The sequence below is a fragment of the Pelodiscus sinensis genome, chromosome 6, assembly GCF_052426305.1.
Source record: "Pelodiscus sinensis isolate ZL-2025 chromosome 6, ASM5242630v1, whole genome shotgun sequence".
NCBI lineage: Eukaryota > Metazoa > Chordata > Testudines > Trionychidae > Pelodiscus > Pelodiscus sinensis.
In genome coordinates this window covers 16,873,964-16,896,766 of record NC_143057.1, presented here as the reverse complement: position 1 = coordinate 16,896,766, position 22,803 = coordinate 16,873,964, and positions in this window count along the sequence as shown.

The following is a 22,803-nucleotide window of genomic DNA, read 5'->3' as shown; positions in this document are numbered from 1 at the left end:
TGCATCCAAATGGCTCAGTTAAGTTCCATGTTACTTTACAGAATCACAGAATCATAGAACCAAAAGGGACCTCGAGAGGTCATCAAGTCCAGTCCCCTGCCCTCATGGCAGGACCATGCACTGTCTAGATCATCCTTGACTAATGTCTGTCTACCCTGCTCTTAAATATCTCCAGTGATGGAGATTCTACCACCATAACCCCTAGGCAATTTATTCCAGTGTTTAAACACCTTGACAGTTAGGAAGTTACAACATTACAACAGTTCTGTCCTGCTGCACAGCTCTCAGTGTCACAAACACAGTCTTTCAGCATAGAGACATCAGCTGCAATCTGTCAGATTTTGCATCCAGATTTATAATCTTACAATCGCTGAGGCTTGTGAATTCCCTCCAGTTATGTGTAATTTTTATGGAATTATTTGCCATTGGTTCCAACAATGAATAAACAGTTTCCAGTTGGGAGTTAGCGTGTGGTTAAATTTTGGTGTTGCCCTTATGGAAGTCGGTTGGGAGTGTATTGTGTAATCATGTAGCTACAGAGGGATTTCAATGGGATGGTTTTGAAAACTCTCAACCAAACGGTCTTTCATGTAAAACTGTATTCTGCACTACATTGCATGATTGAGACACTGGTTCAGTAAGGCACTTCAGCACATTCCTTTGTGCATCCCTGCTAAGGAGGGGTGTGTAAACTCATACTCCACTTTATGCCCCCTTCCTGAATAGGAATGTTTTCCCAGTTGGAACCCAAATAATTAGTTCTGCCTGACAATAAATTCAGGAAATGCTAAATGAAGCTTTCACTGTTTCTATTTTACAAAGCCAGTTTAATTTCAGTGAAAACCTGTACAGACTTGAAGATTTTTCCTTTCCAACACTATCTTCAGAGTCAATGACAGAAAAATCATGCAATAAATCCCTTTTGAATTGTTTACTCATCTCTGTTTTACACAAGTTGTTTAGACCTGTGCAATACTGAGTCTGCATGATTTTAATTTTTGTTTTCAGCCAAAGACAGCTTCATAACTATGGGCATGTCTATGCTAGGAAATTATTTTGAAATAACCTATTTTGAAATAATAACTCCTAAAATAATATGCAGAATAGCATGTCCACACTCCAGTGAAGCCTCAAAAGTAGTCCAAGGCAGGCTCCCTTTATGTGGAAGTGCTACCTGACATAGAGCCTCAGGAAGCACTGGGGAGTAATTACTTTGAGTGACTCTGGGGAGTAGTTATTTTGAAATAGCAGCAGTAACTATTTTGAAATAAGTGTTATTCTTCGTGGAAAGCAGGAGTTATTACTTCAAAATATCCATCCTGTTATTTTGAAATAATGGGCTTGGTACTGTGGATGTTCTGCTTCTTATGTCAAAATAAGGGGAGTTATTTAAAGTAGACCAGAGGCAGGAGTTTTTAATTGATTTCATCTTAACACATCTAAGAAATGCCCCAAAACAGAGGTGTGAAAAATATTCACAGTAAAAATTAAAGTAAATCAACTTGAGCATTTTGTTGGGAATTCCTTCTCAGTCCTGTCTGTGCAATGTCACTATTTCTGCAGACGTTTATGAAAATGGGAAGTTTCAGGAGTACAGAAAGGGAACATTTTCAAATAGTGTGTTGTACCATCTTGATTCAGTTAGAGATAGCAATTCCTATGTATTGTTTTTCCACAAAGATTTATACAAGGTTTTCCTAAAAAATAGATGATCTACTCTGTGGTTAACTGTATAAAATATAATTATGACAAACTTCAACTTTTAAGAAAAAACATGTATTTTCTAAGTCAGAACAAATTTTCTTGTATTCCTTTCATTGGAAGGTTAAAAACAATAAAGAACTAGACCTAAAATGATGAGAATGGTTTCTATATTTAAAAACCCAAAACTAAGTTTAATGTGTTTTAGCCTTTGATATTAAACTTGCACAACACATTATTGCAGGTATTTATGTTTGTATATGCATGATAATTAGGATAAAAATAGGTAAGAGTAGCCTGATAAACTGACTGTTCATAAATGTTTTCACTCACAGTCAGGTCTATTTCACTGACAAAACCAAAGATTATTGCAGAATAACAAATGCAGTTATTGGAGAGTTAAGCCGGATTCAGTTCTGGGGTGTGGAACAACAAAATTGCCTGCTAGGTTCCAACAGGAGAATATTTCAGATTGGTAGTGTTAACGATCAGAGTGCAGCTTAGTTTTCAGGAAGAATTTGCAGAGCTGGCAAGTCAATCGTTGACTTGTAGAAAGAAGTAAATTTATTATGACAGCAATAAATCTACAGCCCACAATGTCATTTGAACAGAGTCACTGTTCTGACTATAATTCAACTTCTAAAAAGTGGACATAACCTCCTAACTGTCCTTGGTTTTTCATGTTAAAGTTCCTTTTTTCTTTGCCATAATTCATCTCTCTATGATCTGAAAAGTGTGAAGTTATGACAGATTTTGATATAACAATTGCTTCCTTTCAAAGCCACTAAAATTTACAGCATTTTCAGCTTTCATTATTGCTGGGTGTCCCTGAATTTATGTGTGTTGTATGTCTGTGAGATGTTTAGGTCCAATATTTGAGAAGCAATGCATGAGAGCATTTTTCCCCCTAAGTCAAAGTGGGTATTTCAAAACCAGCTCAGTTTTGTTTTTCCCTGCAGAAGTATTGAGATACCTTCCAAGGATGGGTTAAAAGTTTATAGAGGGAGCCATTACATCTGTAAAGACATGAACTATCAAATATGAACATTACTGATTGACCTGTGGGCATGGCTCTGGTTTGGTCGTGATGACACCAATTACAATTTGCTGCACAGAGGTGGTGTTCTAATGAAAATAACATGATAGCAATTGACACACTGATTTACACTGACCAAGATGTCAAAGCAAGAGATTTCCCTTTCATCCCCTTACCTCTTATTCCACATGCATGAGCAACTTAACTACTGCATGATGTGCCAGGCTCCATGATCAGTTGAAGACTCCTTCCCACCCCCCATGTTAACATTGCTCTTCTCAAGGGTGTTTCCCACTCTGGCACTTTGAGTGCAAAAGGTGTGGGTCCATAAAAATACCCTGCCACTAAAGGCTTCTGCTTAAAAACTCCCCATAGTCACAGTTTCTCTGACCTTGGTGGTACACTGCCACCATCCAAATGCAAAAACCCCTTTGAGAATAAAAGAAGATGCACTTGGGAATTTATTTTTGTGAGGTATCCCCAAGCTTTTTAAACCTCCCCTCATGTGAGAGCTTGAATCCACCTCTCCCCTACCCCCCATAATTTCTTAATAGCTGACCGTTCAGTCTCAGGTATGTGCAGACAGAGCATCCTACCTTTTAGGACACAGGAATCAGATCATAATCTTTAAAAGGTGCTTTTATTAACAAAACAAAGAAGACATACTTGGTAAAGCATATTTGGTTGCTAGGTGTTACAGAGCAACTGAAAAAAGGCAGCTTAAAAACACGGGAATTGCTTCCCTGGGATTCAGTTTGAATGATACAGTGTACAGGGGGGTGCATGAGCTTGGCACAAAGGAGTTCAACAAACCCAAACTAAAGAAAATAACCTAACTGCAGCTAACTAAACATTCCCTGTTCTACTTACGTCTCTGTTGTTCCAAGATTTAGTCTTCCCCAGGGCATGAATATTACTGAAAATTCCATGCCTGGCTCAACTCCTCTCTTTCAGCTCTTCTCACACAAAAGATGGCAGCCAAAGGGTCCTCCTTCGGTTCAAATCTAATATATCTTTTCATTGGCTTTCCTGACTTCCTGCCATCACTTCCTGGATATTCTTAAGGACCCACTCTCTCTGGGTTTAACTTATAGACAATTTAGTTAACTGGGTGACTGGGATGATCAGAAAAGGATAGAACCTCCCCCATTTATCACAGCTCTCTAGGGATATTCCTCTTCCTTACTACCTAGATTCATTTAAGGTTCTTGTCAGTGTAGCATTTTAGCTTCAAGGAGGCTGTGCATGCTTGGAGATACTTCCAGACTGCACATGTACCTGCTACACTGCTGTATTGCTCTCCCTCAATTTGTTGTAGTTGTTTGCACATGTGTAAGTAAAGAAAATGTCCCTTCCCAGCTGAGAACATCTTGGAAACATACTGTCTTTCTGCTGAGCTGTTAGGGAAAGAGCTGAGATTCTCTGACAATAGAGCTTAGACTATTCATTCTCTGCATGTGAGGCTCATAAGAAAATGAAAGGATGGGGCTGTGCTCCTAGCACTTGAAGAGGAGTAATTTTTTGCCTATGCGTACCTGAAAAAGAAAAGCCAAGAGAATGCTTCTTTAGTTATTCCACAGCACATGGAGATAATAGGTAACTTTCTTACTAAGTACACATTAACCTAAGTTTTGGTTGCGGGTTTTTAAAATTTTTATAGAATTATTTAAATTACAGAATTTGATTAAATTACAGAAGCCTGCATCTGCTAAAGAAAAAAGTTGAAAATTCTGTGCCTATTCTAAATTTTAAGGTGTTCAAAAATTGTAATGTTCAGAACTGGCTTTCTTGTTTCACCCAATATTAACATACACTTGTTTGCAAAACACAGAATCAAGTTTAGATTTTCAACATTTCAGGGGAGAGAGTATGAGTATTGCAAGTATTAGTGCTGATAACAGCAATAAGACAGTGTTCTCAAGAACCAGTTGAATACAAATTAATAAAAAAAAATGTTAGCATCAACTTTTGGAGGAGGGATGGTTGGTGATTACCTGACACCTTTGGGAACACATTCATACCTCTGTAACTCATCCTAAAATAAAGGAAATATTTGCTTTCCTCACAAGGATGTTGCAAAGTTTAATTAGTTTGCAAAGAGCTGTGAGATGTGTAGGTGGAAGCTACTATAGAAATGCAGAGTATTTATTAATAAACAAACCTGGAACATCAAGTATACCAACGAAGGGATAAGATAGGCAGGAAGGAGCCAGACAAACTGCCAATGCATATGAATTCTCTCTCCACTTCCATCAAGCAGAAAAGGAAAACTAAAATTTAAAAAGGATGGCATATTGTACAGAGTATCAAATTACAGCATGGTAAAAATTTTCAACAGCAAAACAGATATATTCATTATTAGAGGGTACAGTGTATTGGAGTTTCTATATAGGGTTACAAATCAGAAATTTATCTTCTTCTGATTAATAGTCCCATTGAAGTATTGCTTTACACATGCCCCCCTGACTCATACCAATCCACTTCATTATCCTGGCATGCCAAATTTAGCAGTACCATATTTATATCACATACACGCACATGACACATGAGATTAATGCAAACAGGAAGAATTCAGCAGAATTTTCTTGCTATTGAAAGAGAAATAGTCCAACATGAAAAATGTTTTTTAAGTCTTCCCCCTGGTTCAAAAGCTTTTCTTTCAGATACTGTACCTGTAAAAGTTTGAGACCTAAATAGGATAAGCATTTGAAAATTGAAATCAAAGTTTTGGAGAATATAAAAAGTGATATTATACACATACTACGTCTACACTGGCATCCCTTCCGGAAAAGGGATGCTAAGGTAGCACTTTGGAATAGGCAAATCCGCGGGGGATTTAAATATCCCCCGCGGTATTTGCATTAACATGGCTGCCGCTTTTTTCCGGCTTGGGGATAAGCCGGAGAAAAGCGCCAGTCTAGACGTGATTCTCTGGAAAATAAGCCCTTTTCCGGAGGATCTCTTATTCCTACTTCGAATCACGTCTAGACTGGCGCTTTTCTCTGGCTTATCCCCAAGCCGGAAAAAAGCGGCAGCCATGTTAATGCAAATACCGTGGGGGATATTTAAATCCCCCACGGATTTGCCTATTCCAAAGTGCTACCTTAGCATCCCTTTTCCGGAAGGGATGCCAGTGTAGACACAGCCATATAGAAAGACTTTGGTCCACACCAGCCTGCAGGTTAGAGTCAGGCATACTCTGAAGAATAATTCCAGTAGGAAGGAACACTTAGACTAGATGTATGTAGTGTTATTTTGGAAGCACCGTGGTTAAAGTTAGTGTATTCCCTACTGAGAAGTAGCAGAATGGACTGCAAATGAAGAGGTGATTGGTGTAACTGAGATAATCCTAAACTTGAGCAAGAGCACCCAACAACATAACAGGTATTCTCTGATACAGGACTCGATTCTCACCTTGAGTACGTCTAGACTGCAAGCTTCTTTCGAAAGAAACTTTTCTGGAAGAGATTTTCTGAAAAAAATTCTTTCGAAAGAGAGCATTGCACAGCAAAAGTGCATTGAAAAAGTGATCTGCACTGAATGGACGATATCTCGCATATAAGCTGTGATTACTATGGATGGAGTGGCCACATGGGCACCTGTGCTTTTTCCTAGAGGCCTCTTTCGAAAAAACTCCACACACACCTTTTTCTGAAAGAGCTCTTTCAGAAAAGACATTCTTCCTCATAGAATGAGGCTTACCAATGTTACCAATGTTGGAAAAACCCCTACATTTTTTCAATTTTCTTTCAAAAGAATGCAATAGCAGTGTGGCTGTAAGTGAAGTTTTTTTTTTTTTTTGAAAAATGTCCGTTTAAAAAAAACAAAACCCTGTCTAGATGCACCCTCTGTCTGTACAGTGCTATGAGGAAGTAAGGGCTTGTTTACATTTAAACAGTACTGCATCTGTGCCTCTGTAGTGCTTCAGCATGGATGCTATTTATGCTGTTGATATGTGTATGTATTGTACACACATCCAGTTAGCACACACAATATACCTTAGCAGTAACTAAGGTGACAAGTACTCTTGTCTACACTATAGTTAGGTCAGCTTAACTATGTTGCTTGAAGGAGAGGGGGAGACCCTTGAGCAACATAACCTAACTTTTTTGTTTAGACAAAGTGTAAGATTCTCTCTTGCATAGCCTCTCTGGGCCTGAGCTTAGACAACTCACCTCAGCTCTGGTTGGAGAGAAGCAGAAAATAGGCAGAGTTTGGCTCCACACATTCTTTAGCCAGAGCATGTAGTGGTAGTTTACCTCTGGTAAAGGCCATTTGTAAGTTACCACCCTTAAAGGAGCAAGCAGGAAACTGTTATACAGCATGGTAACTGAGTCAGTACCTTCTGGGGCAGCTTAATGGAATGATGTGATACCCATCTACTAAGTAAATTATTTCTATGATCTCCAGTAATTTCACCCACTCTTCTCAGTGTGTTTATCTTCATACATACCAGGAAATAAGAAATTCAGTTACCCAATTTAACAGATGGGAAATGGAGGCAAAAAGTTTAAGTCACTTTCTGTGTGAACTTAGGCAAATTTGTGGCAGAGCAGACCTTGAATCAAAGGGTTTCAGAGTCTTCTGCAAGCATGCTACCACTTGGACTATCTTTCCTCGCAGCAAGAGATGCTTCTTCATTGAAGTCTATTTAGAGCTGCTTAGATTGAGGTTCTAGCCCCCAACTATGTACAGTTTTATACATTTATCTTTGTTAGAGTGGTATTAAGGTTGGGAAAAATGACAAGGCCTGAAATTCAATGTTTGTGATGACATCCTCTACTTAAACCAATAATCTTTTAGAATAAGTCTAGTTGTCAGTACGGCAAGTAAGAGAGAATGTTGGTCTTCCTGTAAAACTTTCTGGCATTTACAGTTTGTGCCACTGCTTGAATGTCATTTAGCTAGTATTTTGTATTTAGCTTCCATGGCACTCCTAAAGAGAAAGAAAGAACATTCACAGAAGGTTATACAACATGCATTATTTACCCATGTGACTGGAACAAACTCCAGAAGAGCAGTTTTTAGTCTTTAAATACATGTATTATTCAGGAAGTTTGTTTTCACATATTATATATTTATGTAACTTTTAATACAGATTGTTTTTCAAAATAGACCAGTTTGCATCATGGGCAACAGCTTGTTACCATAAGGAGCTTTGAGAGGAAGCAAGAACCTAACAGTGCTGGGGATGTGGGGACTTCTGAGCCTTTGGTGGGCAGAGGCTAGATTGGGGTCTGTGAGGAAGGGACTTTGTAGCACAACATATAGCCTCCACGAAGAGCACTATTTCCCCTCTCAAGTAGGCAGCCTGCACAAGATATGTCTTAAATCCCATTTAAATTCCCCAAACCAAACTTTAAAGTGATTCATAGACCTGTGCTGCACGTTTGCACCGGGGGAAAGTTTGCCCTTGTGGCAGCATGCACTCCTTGCCGCAAGCCAACAGACTATAAATATTCTGGTGCCCTAAGTAACTCAGCCACTCCCTCAGGTGAGCAATAATGACAGGCTTTATCTACACTACAAGGTTTTTGCACAAGAAGCTTTTTGCGGAAGAGATCTTCCACAAAAACTTCTTGTGCAAAAGCACGTTCACACCTCAAAAGCGCATCACAAAAGCGATGTGCTATTGCGCAAGAGAGTGTCCACATTGCAAGGACACTCTTACGTAAGAAAGTTCTGATTGCCATTCACATAATGGCCATCAGAGCACCTGTGGTTTTTCTGATAGGCTCTTTTTGCTCAAGAAACCCCTGTTGAGCATCCACACCCACCCTTTTGCACAAGAACTCTTGTGCAAAAAGGACGTATTCCTCATAGTAAAAGGTATACCTATACTGCAAAAAGCCCTCTGTTCTGCCATTCTACTGTTAATTTTCTTGTGCAAAACCACACTTGATGTGTGGACGTTCCATGGGTTTTTGTGCAAAAACCCTGTAGTGAAGACATAGCCACAGTGCTAGACTGTAATCCCTCTTGCCTGCTCGGTGGGAGCTGAAGCTTTCTGTTTGACCGTACACAAAAGGGCAGGATTTTTTCCACTGCATGTATAGTTTGCAGTATTAACAGGAATTTAAGCACATCATAAGCGTTTCCCAGGAAACATAAGAATCTTAGACAAGAAGAGGTTTTTGCGCAAAAAGGAAACTTCCACACTGCTTGTTTTTGAGCAAAAACCTCTAGCACAAAAATGGATTGGAAGAGAATATGCAAATGAAGCATGAGAAAATTCTAATCAGCACTTCATTTGCATTGCCTTTTGTGACGGGGCGCAGACGCTCCACACCGGAGACTCAGCCGCGCACGCCTTGTGAGCCAAACTGGAGACTCGGCACTGACTGTGCGCAGGCTACAAGGAGCCTGACTGCCGCAGGCGCCGTAACTGCAACTGGGGTGGAGCCATGCAGCAGGTTAAAGAGCCCCGCCCCTCATGTGTCCGTCACAGCTCTGTGCTTCGACACTGCCAGCGGCCGGGGATTTAAACGCCGGGAGGGCCGGCAGCAGGGGGGAGGCAGAGGAACGGGGCCGTGGCAAGGGGCAGTGCACCTGAGGAGGCCTCCTCGGCTCGAGAGCTGCAGAGGACCAGGAGGACAGACGGTGGATCGGGTGGGACAGGGACCCTGAAGCAGCCTGAGGACATCGCCACCCTACGGACCAAGCCGGAGGCTTTGACGCCAGAGATCTGGTAGGCCCCGACCCAGGTGGTTGGCGGGGAGACGCAGAGAAGGGGAGAGGAAGCAGCCCAGGGCAGAACCCGACTGGGTTGATGGACTGACGAGTTTTGGCGGGAAGCCCCGTCAGCTGGACTGGACCCCTGTAGGGTCTAAGTCCTTAGGGCCCTGGGCTGGGGCCCGTGAGTGAGGGCGGGCCCGGGCCCCCCTCTCTCCCCTCTCATGGAAGGGAGGACGAACGGAATAGTGCGGCATGCCTGCAAGCGCTGGGAGAGCAAGACTCATAAGAGACGGTACTGTGGGTGTGGTGAAGGCAACAGTAAGGGACGCGTGGCCCCGCCCGCCCCCCCCCCCTCCAGTGACCGTTACATGGCTACACCTTTTCAAGCAAAACTTGTAGTGTAGACAAAGCCTTAATTTCCCTGTTTCCTTAAGAAAAAGTTCAGCTCTCTGGGTCAAGAGAAGATTGGGTGAACAGATTCCTGTGCACTTCTTCCTATAATGGCAATATTCATGTTGCATTAGCAACCACATAGAGTATATGTCCCTTAATGCATACATACACATCATTGAGTGGTGCTGTGTTAAAATCATATGTTGATCCCATTAAAAATAGGAATAAGACCTTTTTTAGTGTGTAAGTTACACCCACCTATGAATGTATGTTTAATATTAGTTATGGGCAAAGAGATGGGTGGAGGAGGGTTGTGCCAGCCTTAATCAGCCATTCTATGTAGAGAATCAACAAGTATAGTGCATTGACCGCGTGACAGGGCATCCAAGGACAAAACCAAGAAAAACTGCAGACCTTGGAGGACGATCCAGAAGTCAGCGGGGACGCGCGTGATCAAGAGTCCTGAGCCAACAATAACAACATCTGCCCGAGTCAACAACCTTCGAGAATGCTGTGTTGGGACTGTGAGAAAGCACAGTTTGTGAAAAGCAGGATGTGGACTTTTGGGAAGTTGAGAGGGAATAAAGATAGTTGTAATCTTGCAATAAAATGATTTTGTGCTTGCACCGGCCGGAGTCCGTGCCTTCATACACCACAATTCTATTTCCTGAAGAAGTTCAGGAGAATAAAAGACACCCCCACCTCACCCAATAGACACATACTGGCACAGAATAAAGGTCACGTACAAGTCACATTTGAACCCAGGGACTCCCTTGAACTGGTGTGAATCATGAGAACCTGAGTGGACATCACTGAGGTATCATCAGTGTGAGAAGGGAATGATCCCCTGGAACATTTACAGTCAGGTTCATGGACATTTATCTTCAGAAACAATTTTGTGGCATTAAAATACTGTCTGGTTCCAATCTTTCCCTTCAGATGTCAAGTATTCTGCTACTGATTTATTAGAGGCACTATGCTCCAACAGTGACTAGCAGCAAGAAGCCTTAAGATAATTCCCCTACACCCACCTTCTACACTAACCGTTTCTAACAAAAAAAAAGTTTATCCAGATGAGCTATCATATATATAATAGCCCAATGTCTGTGAGTCTGTAATGCTGTAGTATTACAGTCTTGCCTCTAGGGGGCGCTCTTTCCTCCTGCCGTGGCACTCAGCTGAGTTCTGTGCCGCTCAGCCGGGCCGCAGTGGGGAAGCAAGTGGCGGCAAGTGGCCGTTTGGGGTCCGCACTCCCCATGCAGCATGGAGATGCTGCATGGAGATCGCGGACCCCAAACAGCAGCCTGGCCAAGTGGTGCAAAACTCAGCTGAGTGCCACAGCTGGAGGGTAAGGGGAGCGGGGTGGTGACGTACACAGCCCGGCCCCCTGGCCATGTATGTCACTGCTCTGTCCCTTCCCCTCCCACTGTGGCGCTCAGCTTAGTGCTGCGCGCTCAGCCAGGCCTCCGCAGGGGAGCCCAAATGGCCGCTTGCACCGCTTGCTCCTCAGTGGTAGCCCAGCTGAACGGTGCAGACCTCATCCGAGTGCCATGGCAAGAAGGGAAGGGGGGCAGGGCAGTGACATACATAGGGGTAGGGTGTAAAGAAACCAGACACCCTTGATCGGAGCGGGAGGGAGGAGGGGCTGGCTTGGGGGGGAAGCAGAACTGGGGAGGAGGTCAGAGGCAGCATAGCTGGCCAGGGGAGAACTGGGGAGGGGCGGCCAGTGGGAAGCAAAGCTGGTCGGGGATGGGAGTCAGGGGCAGCGAGGCTGGCCATGGGAAATCAGGAGGAGGAACTGGCTGGTGGGGGGCGAGGACAGGGAATCAGCTGGCGGGGAGCCAGACTCACCTGGGGCGTGCAGATCCCAGGTTGCTGCCCTCCCTGCTCATGCATCCCTGACAGAGGCAGAGGAGAGAGGAGAGAGAGTGAGAGGCAGGAGGGGGAGAAGAGAAAGAGAGAGACAGAGAGAGAGGCAGAAGGCAGAGGAGAGCTGGGGGGGGGGGGGGAAGCAGTAGGAGGAGGAGAGAGAGAGGGAGAGGGAGATAGAGTGAGAGACCAGAGACTCAGGAGAGAAGACCGACGTGGAGGAGAGACCTGAAAATCCCGTCTTATGACAGGCTAATTGGCTAATATATAAAGAAGAGCCTGTTTCATTAGAATTTAAAGATGGAAAAAAAACCCCAATATTCTTACTTCAGACATACTGGTGCCTGTTTTAAATCTGTACTGACATTTCTAATAGCCAACACACAAATCGTTTGTTTCTTCCTTTAGTCTTATAACACAAAAATATATTTTTCTTACTATTAGTTTCATAAATGGATCAACATATATCTGTCTCAAGCTCTTGATACTTTATTCACACACCCTTCTTATTTTGAAGAATCTTATAAACATTCCCCATATTTCAGTGAAGTCCCTGACTCTCATGGCCTTTTACCTATTCCAGTTATTTATGTGTGCAGAGTACATAAAGTGCTACTCTAACAATATTCTCCATTCATACTGGGACACAGCATGATCCAGTTTGTGCAGCAGCAGAGGAGTGAAAGGGCTTAAAGGGGCTCCATGTTTCCTTGAACATGCACTCCCTGATTTACAAATGTAGGAACAGGTTTTTAACCCATTGTAGAAGTAGCCAGGGGCTCAGGCAGGCCCACCCCATTGTTACACTCCACCCATCAGCTCCCTTTTATAGTTTATTGTAATCATTTACTTGGCAATGTCCACGGAGCGCAAGTGTCAAGGTGGCACTCCACCAGCGTTGTGTGCAATAAACCCTCCTACTTGAATCTACATGGTGTCTACATTTTTGGTTTCCAACAACTCCCTTACAAACAAACTTTTTGAAAGCAACCCGTTTATCAGTTGGGGATAAGCATATACATGCTATCTGAGACATGAATCAGAGACCAAGGAGAAGAGCAGCTTCTGTGGGGCTGATAATCCATTACACATGGAGGGTGGTGGGATGGGTGGTTGCTGGAACATTGGTGCCACCTCTCAACATGTTGGATAACTTCACCAATACACCAAGCATCGGCCATGTGTGAGGTATTGCTTCACAGAGCCGGGCAGCAGATCTACAGTCTTCTCCAGGGGGGAGTGAATTTGACAAAACTATGAACAAGCTCTCCGATAGTAGCATTTCTACCCATTTTGTACCTTGCACACTCAGTGAAGAAGCAGGCCTCAAATATTCTACATTTAAAATCAAAGGATATCCAGATAATTTAGAGATTTGTATGTTATTTTGCATAAGGTCTAATATTTTCTTCAAAATCTTCTAATAGAAAATAACCATTTTTCCATTTGTTCCTGCTGCACCATTCTAGCAGCTTGCATTTAGAATTGGTTTAAATTATAACCTGATAATCCACACATCAGATTCCCAGGTATCATTAGTTAGTGAAGCTCCATTTTCATCAAAGTCCAGAGCTTCATCCGTTTACATCAGCTAAGGATCTGACCCACAATAGCATTAAAATATAAGACAAAGAACAAAAGGAAAAATATGGCTTTTCTTGTAATATATTCTCTTTGTATCATATGCAAACCCTGCCAACTCTTCACAATATAGAAGCAGCAGCAGGTAAAATAGATGGTCCTCTTGGTTATTGTTTCTATTTTGAAAAATGCTCAAACATGGCAAGAAATAGAATACCCCTTAAATGTCAGCATGTGGGAGTGGAATAAACACAGCAAGCCAGCTATCAGTAATCCATTTCCTTTGTTTTCAGGATAAAGTTTTATTGTTGACAGCTGATTTAATTGTTAGTAGGAATAGCCACTAGATTTGGTGAGTGGGAAAGGTTTGGGCTCAATCTTGTTTTAAAGCAGAACAGAATATGGTTCATTGAGTTGCCTACATATTCTTTCCTAGGGTATGCCTAAACTACACAGTTAATTTGAACTAACAGCGGTTAGTTCGAATTAACTTTGATAGGCGCAACACAGGCAAACCGCAAGTTCGAACTTAATTCGAACTAGCGGAGCGCTTAATTCAAACTAGGTAAACCTCATTCCACGAGGACTAACGCCTAGTTCGAATTAAGTAGTTCGAATTAAGGGCTGTGTAGCCACTTAATTCGAACTAGTGGGAGGCTAGCCCTCCCCAGTTTGCCCTGGTGGCCACTCTGGGCACCACCAGGGAAACTCTTCTGCCCCCCTCCCGGCCCCGGAGCCCTTAAAGGGGCATGGGCTGGCTACGGTGCCCGTGCCAGGTGCAAACCTCCCAGCACCCAGCCAGCAGACCTTGCACCTGGCATGGCTCGAGCCAGCCACCCGCTGCCCCCCAGCCCTCCACCTCTTCCCGGGACCAGGCTGGTGGCTCCCGGGAGCCTGCCCGGGTCCGCAAGAGGCGGGCGCCTGCCTGGTCTAGTGTGGACATTGTGGACCTCATCCACGACCTCCGCACTAGGCACAGGAAAGTGGCTATCTAGGGCAGGAGAGCTGCCAGCCTGGCCACCCAGGAGCAGGTGTGCATGAAAATCAAGGTGGTCCACTGAGACCCCCGACCCTGAGTCCTGAGCTTAGAATGGCCATCCTGGGTCAGACCAAAGGTCCATCTAGCCCAGTAGCCTGTCTGTCAACAGCGGCCAACACTAGGGACCCTGGAGGGGATGGACCAAAGACAACGACCAAGCCATTTGTCTCGTGCCATCCATCTCCAGCCTTCCACAAACAGAGGCCAGGGACACCATTTCTACCCCCTGGCTAATAGCACTCCATGGACCCAACCTCCATGACTTTATCTAACTTCTCTTTAAACTCTGTTAAAGTTCTAACCTTCACAGCCTCCTGCAGCAGGAGTTCCACAGGTTGACTATTTGCTTTGTGAAGAAGAACTTTCTGTTGTTAGCCTGCTACCCATTCATTTCATTTGGTGTCCTCTAGTCCTTCTATTATGGGTACTAATGAAGAACTTTTCTTTATGCACCCTTTCCACAGCACTCATGTTTTTATAGACCTCTATCATATACCCCCTCCGTCTTCTCTTTTCTAAGCTGAAAAGTCCCAGTCTCTTTAGCCTCTCTTCATAGACTCATAGGGTATGTCTACACTACAAAGTTAGTTCGAACTAATGGACATTAGTTCGAACTAACTTTCATAGGCGCTACACTAGCGCTCCGTTAGTTCGAACTTAATTCGAACTAACGGAGCACTTAGTTCGAACTAGGAAAACCTCATTTTACGAGGCTTAAGCCTAGTTCGAACTTACTAGTTCGAATTAAGGGCTGTGTAGACCCTTAATTCGAACTAGTGGGAGGCTAGCCCTTCCCAGCTTGCCCTGGTGGCCACTCTGGCCAACACTAGGCAAACTCTATTGCCCCCCTCCCGGCCCCGGAGCCCTTAAAGGGCCATGGGCTGGCTACACAGTTTGTGCCAGTTGCAAAGCTGCCAGCACCCAGCCAGCAGACCTTGCACCCGCCACAACATGAGCCATCCACCCGAGGACACCCAGCCCTCCACTGCTCCCCAGAACCAGCCTGGCGGCTCCCAGGAGCCTGCCCAGGGACGCAAGAGGCGGGCGCCCGCTTGGTCAAGTGCGGAGATCATGGACCTCATCCAGGTTTGGGGGGAAGCCTCCAATGTCCACGATCTCTGCACTAGCCACAGGAACGCGGCAGTCTACGGCCACATGGCTGCCAGCCTGGCCGCCAGGGGCCACCAGCGCAGCCGGGAGCACGTGCGCTGCAAGGTCAAAGACCTGCGGCAGTCCTACTCCCGGGCTTGCCAGCCAGGGGCCGACCCAGAGGCCTGCCCCCACTTCCACGCCCTGGACCGCCTCCTGGGGGCTCATGCTGTCCCTTTCCCCCGGGCCGTGATAGACACCGGGGCAGAAGGACTGCTCCAGGAGACGAAGGAGGAGGAGGAGGGCTCCAAGAGCCAGGAGCCTGCCGGCAGCCTGCCCTGGACCTGGGACCCCCGAGGCACCCCACAGAGCCGCTCGCCTGTGCCGTCCGAGGCCAGGGAGGCGTCCACCTGTGAGTACCATCGTGCTCCCCTTATGTGTATGGGGGGCTGGGGCGAGAGGGAGCCCCGGGACCGTGCGCCTGGGCCTTACCCACCATGGAGCAGCAGCTGGGGAGCCTGCAGGGGCCCTGGCCTTGCAGAGGGGAGCTGGGTTTCGCACACCTGGGCCCCTGGGGTAATTGACCGCTGGTCTTGTTGCACCACAGCTGCAGCACCTGGGCCTGCTGCAGCTACCCGTGCCCGGGCAAGCAGGAGAGCCAGGAACGAGGAGGACTACCAGAGGCGGCACCTCCGGTTCCTGGATCACCAGCTCCGCACCCAGGACCACTGGGTCCAGGAGGACCTGAGGCTGCGCCGGAGGAGTTTGGAGGCCCTGGAGGAGCAGGGCTGTGCCCTGCGAGGCCACCTCCAGAGCCTGCTCAACCGCTTCCCAATTCCTCCTGCTCCTGCTCCTGCTCCCCCTGCTGCTCCCCCTGCTCTCCCTGCTCCTCCTGCTCCACCTGCTCCCCCTCCTCCCCCTCCTGCTCCCGCTCCTGCTTCCTCCACACCCCCCGCCCCTCCTGCCTCCCCCTCCACAACCATTTCCCACCGATGCCCCCGGACCCGCAGTGTGGCGAGACGGGAGAGGCAGCTGGACTCCCACCCCTGAGCTTTCCTTTCCCTTCCTCCCTTCCCTCCCCTTCCAGCTCCCTCGTCCCAGGTTTCCCCCTCCCCTTTTCCACCCTCATTCCTCCCTTCCCCCACCCCAGTTCTGTGAAATAAACATACGTTTTTGTTTGAAAAACAGGTGTCTTTATTTTACAGTAGGTAGGGAGGGGAAAGGGGAAGGAGGGTAGGGCGGAAGAAGGCCCCAGTGGGGCATGCAAGGGAAAGGTCAGTCCTCCTCCTCCACCTGGAAGCTCTCCCGCACGGCTTCCCGGATCTGGACGGCCCCCCGCTGGGCTTCCCGGACTGCGGCGGAGCGGGGCTGACCGTAGTGGCCAGCCATGCGGTCAGCCTCAGCCATCCAGGCTGGCAGGAAAGCCTCCCCCTTTCCCTCACATAAATTGTGGAGCACACAACATGCTGCCACCACGGAAGGGATGTTGTGCTCGGCCAGGTCCAGACGGGTGAGGAGGCAGACGGGTGAGGAGGCATCGAAAGCGGGCTTTCAGTCGCCCGAAGGCCCCCTCCACCACGATGCGGGCCCTGGTCAGCCTGGCATTGAAGGCCTGGCGGGAGGGATTGAGGTGCCCCGTGTAGGGCTTCATCAGCCACGGCTGCAGTGGGTAGGCAGCATCCCCCACCAGGCACACATGCCCAGTGGGCATGTCCACGTCCCCGAACCTGATGTGGTGGTCGGGGAAGAAGGTCCCGTCCTGCAGCCGCTGGCACACGGAGGAGTTGCGTCATGTGCTTTGCTGGACCAGCCCACATTAATGTCCGTGAACTGGCCCCGGTGGTCACACACGGCCTGCAGGATCACGGAGAAGTACCCCTTGGGGTTGATGTACCGGGAAGCCTGGTGTTCCGGAGCACGGATGGGGATGTGCGTCCCGTCGATGCCCTCCCCCCCCGCAGTTGGGGAAGCCGAGGGCACCGACTGACGGTGTCTGGGTCGACCAGGCGGACCACCCCGCGGAGCAGCACCCGGTTGATGGCCTTGACCACCTGCGGAGAGAGACACAGCAAAGCGCCAATCAGTGGGGCGCCCGGGTGGCTGGGAGCGTTCGTGCCCTGGCAGTGCCCCGCGCCCCACTCCCGATAGCAACCCCCCTGGCGGCATGTAGTACGGCCGGGACAGACCGACCCCTCCGGTGCAGGGCGCGTTCGTCTCCTCCCACCCCCCTTTGTCCCTGGGGCGGCCCATTCCCTCCTCGCAGCCCCCCGGCTCAGTGGCCGACGAGAGCCGTACCTGCATGAGCACCGCTCCGACGGTGGATCTCCCCACGCCGAACTGGTTCCCGATGGATCGGTAGCTGTCCAGCGTGGAGAGCTTCCATAGGGCGATGGCCACCCGCTTCTGGAGGGGGATGGCGGGCCTCATGCGAGTGTCCCTTCTGCGCAGGGCAGGGGCGAGACACTCGCAGAGCTCCAGGAAGGTGTCCCTCCTCATCCTGAAGTTCTGGGTCCACTGTCGGTCCTCCCAGTGCTCCAGGACAATGCGGTCCCACCAGTCGGTGCTGGTGTCCAGACGCAGCAGGGCACGCCACTGCCGGGGCGCCGCCGCGGCTCCTCCACAGCCCCCAGGGCGGCCAGGCGGAGAGGCAGGGGGCTGACGTGCACCAGGAGGTGCCAGGCAACCTCGAGCCATTGGTGGCAGGCTTGCAGCAGCAAGTCCAGAAAGTGCACCATAAGGTGCAGGGCGAGCTCTGGCTCCATGTTGCCACCTGCGGCGGCGTCCCCGAAGGGAAGCACCGACACAGACGGGCACAGAGACCAACGCTTTGCTGTCCCTCGGCGAGGTTGGCAAGGAAGCAGGAAAAGCTGAGAACCAGCTGTCCGGGGGGGGGGGGGTCCCTTTAAGCACGAGCCTCAGATAGCCTCAGACAGCAGCCACACAAAGCAACTACTGACCTGATGCCCTACCAGAACTGGTTTCAGCCGCCCTTAAATGCCCCCCTGCGTCCAATCATTGTGGACGCGCTAGTTCGAATTAGCAAAATGCTAATTCGAACTAGTTTTTAGTTCTAGACACGTTAGTTCGAATTAGCTTAGTTCGAATTAGCTTAGTTCGAATTAACTAATTCGAACTAAGTTAGTTCGAATTAGTGCTGTAGTGTAGACGTACCCATAGACTTTAAGGTCAGAAGGGACCATTATGATCATCTAGTCTGACCCCCTGCACAGTGCAGGCCACAAAATCTCACCTACCCCTCCGAGAATAATCCTCTCACCTATATCTCAGATATTGAAGCCTTCAAATATGGGACCTGTTCCAAACCCCTGATTATTTTAGGTGCCCTCCCCTCTCCCATCCTCTGTCTTCCCCTCTCCTACCTCCTTTTCCCAGTCTTCCCCAGTTTTGTTCAATAAAGAGAGTTTCTATTTTTGAACACACGTGTCCTTTATTTTGTACATCAGGAAGGGGGGCTAGGGATGGGTAAGTGGAAGGAGGTGAGGCAGGAATGGGGTACGAGCCCCCAATGGGGAGGACTGGGCTGGCTCTGCGGGCTCCTCGGGGTAGAAGCTCTCCTGAAGCCCCTTGATTGACCTCCTCTCTGGATGGCAGCCTGAGGCAAGTGCAGCCGGGCTGATGGCTGAGTGCTGTGATGTGCCGAGTGTGGGCACTCAGGGCACTCCAAGCCAGGACTACTTTGCAAGCGGGGGACCCCTGAGAACTGTCTGTCCGGGGTGGGGGTCTGTCCGGGGTGGACCCTTTAAGCACAGCCCTCGGCTAGCCTGAGACAGCAGCTCCACGCTCTAAGTCCTAACCTGATGCCCTGCCGGCACTGCTTCTGGCCATCCTTAACCTCGGTTCATGGTCCACTCAGTGTGGACAGGCTAGTTCTAATTAGCAAAACGCTAATTCAAACTAGTTTTTAAGTCTAGATGCGCTAATTCGAATTAGCTTAGTTCGAATTAACCAATTCGAACTAAGTTAGTTCAAATTAGTGCTGTAGTGTAGACATACCCCTAGAGTGAAATCCTTCTCTTCCCTCCCCACTTCATGGGCTGAAGAAGATCCCCAGCAGAAGAACCAGCATGAGGTGCCCCTGCACATGAATGGAGGAAGGTAGAATTTAGTAGGCAACAAAGGCATTAGGGTTACATTCCATTTGTATAACTGGCCATAGAACAGTAGCAATAGGAATGTTTTATCTAGTCAGCTGTACTCCTAGGTTCTATTCCCAGTGCTCCTTTGGGCAAGTCACATCTTCCAGAGTGACTACTTCATTGAACTTGAGTACCTCCACACTTTATGGCTCAACTTGAGCCAGAGATATCAAGGACCTTCAGTTCCTGTTGACTCCAACTGGAGTTGGAATTGCTTGGCTCTGCCAAAGAACCCATTCCCACTTGTTCCAAGACTTCCCTGGGGGCCTAGAAGAAAGCATTCCAAATGAGTCATCACTGTTGAGAATGTTGACCTTAATTGTTGTATTCCTTAGTTTACACAGCTATAAAAAAGATACAGGCAGTCCCCGGGTTACATACAAGATAGGGACTGTAGGTTTGTTCTTAAGTTGAATTTGTATGTAAGTCGGAACTGGTACATATTGTAGGAAACTCTAGCTAAACATTTCTCCAGAGCTCAGTTTTATTCTCCCACACCTCACTTCCCTCAGTCCTTTATTCTCAAGCTGAGGTGTCTGCTGAGAGAAGCCGCTCCGCATCTCCCTTGTCTGTTGGGGGGAGTGCTAGCTTCGCGTCTCCCTGGTTTGCTGGGGGGAAGCAGCTAGTGCGGAGTTGCCTCACCCCATTTGTAAGTAGGGATCTGATGTAAGTCGGATCCATGTAACCCGGGGACTGCCTGTATAACTATATTTGCCAACTGTACACTCGTGATTAATATATGTTTTCAGTGTGCTATATAGTCACCAGGTAGAATGCTGAATAAGTGTAAAAACCTTCTGCTGGTAACTGGCATTCAGTGCAGCTATGTGCATAATAAGCTACTGCTCACCCTGAGAAGGGAGGAGAAGAAAACCTTTTACAAATAAGTCTCCCATCCTAGCACCCATTCCCCCAAATCTTGATGTAGTCTCATTGAACCTGGTTCCTGTACAGGTGCAGAGTGAACAGATACAAGGAGCATTTCCCCACTTGGAACGCCATAAAGGGCCCCTGGCACTGAAAGGGACAGAAAGGATTCTCACTAGGATTCTCTGAAATGCAGGTCACCCCAAAGGTGTAGGATGGAAGCAAGGGCAGGCTTTTGGAGGTGCTGTGGTTCCATGTAACATGGCGCTTCCATATGTTTCTGATGGGGCTGTGTGCAGCTTCACTCTGCCTACATTTCACAGAGTTGCTTAGGGCAGGCTTACCACTCTGCATTTTATAAATGCCCCTGCATGTATCACATTGGGAGATAATTGGTAGGACGGAGGAATTAGCCAGTTCAGCGCATCAGCTGGGGGCTATTAGATGGGAGAAAGGAAGGAAAATGAAGAAGGACAGAAGAACAAAAAAGCTCAGGATCTTAGGCAAGGCCTCTTCTACTTTTTCCCCCGCCGATGGCTTATGTTTAAGCTTGGGAAAAGCCCTATGGTGATGAGACACGAAGCTGCCCAAGACACTGTCCAAGTAAAGGACAGTGCAGTAAACTTATGAAACAGTATGAGGACCATTTGAAGATACAGTCAGGGTGAGGGAATGTACTCCCTTGGAACTAAGCCTTTACATATATTTTAAAAGCCCAAGAATGAGCCTTTACTAGCCAGATGGTGGATAACTAGGTCTGAATAGCCAGTCTAGTGATTTATGCCTCTTTTCCTTGCCAGGATCTTGTTAAACACATTAGCAACAAGCTAGCTAAGATATGGCAAAAACAGGCTTAAGATTCATGCAGGTTAATCCAGAGGCTATGGCATTGAATAATACAGTTCAGCAAAGTCAGAACAAACTCTTCTCACTGCAGGCTTTGGCTAGACACCATTCCAGGGGATAAAGATAAGTATTTACTTTGCCTATTATTTATTATTAATCAAAAGCGTTCATTAAATTTGTAGGAGACAGAACATGATATTTCCAAGATAAAGATGGAGCAAGAAGGGTGTTCACTTTCCACCTCCAGGGGCATCACATTTCCATAAATTCAATTGCACTGGAATAAGGCAGCAGAATACAATATAAATGAGACTCACGGCTTGATGAACTCAGCAACCAGCCTTTTGCAGTAGGGAGAATTCCATGCAGTTTAATATTGGCAAGGGATGGCTTTCAGAGGCAGAGTCTCTCTGCTCTGTGCAGACATAAAGGAGTCCATGGCAGTCCTCTTCAGGTCTTTCTCCACGTGGCTTTTTCTTTTTAAAGTGCAGGTGACTGAACTTCAGTGGTACCGTTTGTGTGCATCAGTTGTTTGCAGATCCCTTGGAAATCCTTCAAAGGAAAGGCACCAATGTTTTTATAGTTTTGGAAAATATTTTTTGCTGTTCTTAAAATAGAGGTGCGCAGACTTCTCTCCTGCAAACCTCAGAGCTACAGAACAATGTGGGTTCTTATCAAGGGAGATATATAGGGGAAAGCTGTATAGAATATAAGATCTAAAATATGTGCTTGATGTGATGTTATAAGTCAGATAACAAAATCATAGAATCATAAAATACTAGGACTGGAAGGCATCTCGAGAGGTCATCAAGTGCAGTCCCCTGCCCTCATGGCAGGACCAAATAATGTCTAGACCATCCCTGATAGACATTTATCTAACCTACTCTTAAATATCTCCAGAGATGGAGATTCCACAACCTCCCTGGGAAATTTATTCCAGTGTTTGACTACCCTGACAGTTAGGAACTTTTTCCTAATGTCCAACCTAAACCTCCCTTGCTGCAGTTTAAGCCCACTGCTTCTTGTTCTATCCTCAGAGGCCAAGATGAACAAATTTTCTCCCTCCTCCTTTTGACACCCTTTTAGATACCTGAAAACTGCTATCATGTCCCCCCTCAGTCTTTTCTTTTCTAAACTAAACAAACCCAATTCTTTCAGCCTTCCTTTATAGGTCATGTTCTCTAGACCTTTAATCATTCTTGTTGCTCCTCTCTGGACCCTCTCCAATTTCTCCACATCCTTCTTGAAATGCAGTGCCCAGAACTGGACACAATACTCCAACTGAGGCCTAACTAGCTCAGAGTAAAGCAGAAGAATGACTTCTCATGTCTTGCTCACAACACACCTGTCAATGCATCCCAGAATCATGTTTGCTTTTTTTGCAACAGCATCACACTGCTGACTCATATTCAGCTTGTGGTCCACTATAACCCATAGATCCCTTTTTGCCAAACTCCTTCCTAAACAGTCACTTCCCATTCTTTATGTGTGAAACTGATTGTTCCTTCCTAAGTGGAGCACTTTACATTTGTCTTTATTAAACATCATCC